At 52.3% G+C, this 1,116-nt stretch overlaps 1 non-coding gene across 1 annotated transcript; it reads left to right on the top strand.

Annotated features, from left to right (window-relative positions):
- Positions 1 to 72, top strand: TRNAQ-CUG (transfer RNA glutamine (anticodon CUG)). Its single transcript has one exon. It is a non-coding gene; the product is annotated as a tRNA-Gln (tRNA).
- Positions 73 to 1,116: the final 1,044 nt, after the last annotated feature.

The following is a 1,116-nucleotide window of genomic DNA, read 5'->3' as shown; positions in this document are numbered from 1 at the left end:
GGTCCCATGGTGTAATGGTGAGCACTCTGGACTCTGAATCCAGCGATCTGAGCTCAAATCTCAGTGGGACCTTGAGCTTTTGGCTTACACATTTAGCTCTCTACAACTACCTGAAGGGGGGTTGTAGTGAGGTGGGTGCTGCTCTCTTCTGTCAGGTGGCTGGAGATAGGACGAGAGGAAAGGGCCTCAAGTTGAGGCAAGGGAGATTTAGGTTAGGTATTAGGAAGAAATTCATTACTAAGAGGGTTGTCACACATTGGAATAGGCTGGCCAGGGAAGTGGTTGAGTCACCATCCCTGGAGGTATTCAAAAAGCGAGCGGACGGGGTACTCCATAACATGATTTAGTGGGCATGGATGATGGTTGGACTCGATGTTCTTGAAGGTCTCTTCAAACATAAAATGATTCTATGATTAGCAGCCTTGCCTTGCTGTCAGGGCAATGGTTTAATGCACTCTCGTCTTCCTTCCTTTCCTGTGCTCCCAGCCCTGGGACTGACACCAGTGCCCCTTCTGCTGCCCTGTGCCCACCAAACCTCTGCAGCTTTCTTGAGCGCTGGACCTCACCCCCTCTCTGCTCCCTTGGTCTTGAGGGCTGCTCCTGGATGAGGGCATCCAGCAGTGGCTCAGAGAATCACACAACACCTGAGGTGGAGAGCATGCACTCCAAGCCTGGCTCAAAGCAGCCTCAAGTGGAGGAGGCTATTCAGGGCCTTGTCTGCTTGGATGTGGGACGCCTCCAAAGATGGAGACGCTGCAACACTCCCTGGGCAACCGTTTCCCATCTTTCATTACCACTGTGTGTGGCAGTACTTGTATTCCCACCCCTGTCCATTGCTTATGGTGCCATCCATTTCTTTGAGGCTTTTCTGTCTTTCTCTTGTGTGCTTGTTTACTTTTGGTGCTCTGGTATCAGTTCAGGGAGCTCCGCCCACAACTGGCAGAGCCCTGTGCATGGGGACAGACTCACGGTCATGGGAGAGAGCAGGTTCTCCCTCTGCCTTTATCCTGGGGTCGCCTGAAAGAGAGTTTACTTTCACAAGGAGCTGGAGGGGCCCAGCCAGGACAGATGACCCGAACTAGCCAAGGTGATATTTGATACCGTCGGATGTCATGC

The sequence above is a fragment of the Haliaeetus albicilla genome, chromosome 12, assembly GCF_947461875.1.
Source record: "Haliaeetus albicilla chromosome 12, bHalAlb1.1, whole genome shotgun sequence".
Classification (NCBI taxonomy): Eukaryota; Metazoa; Chordata; class Aves; order Accipitriformes; family Accipitridae; genus Haliaeetus; species Haliaeetus albicilla.
The sequence above is the reverse complement of the archived record's forward strand: the minus strand, read 5'-3'. Positions and strand labels throughout refer to the sequence as shown.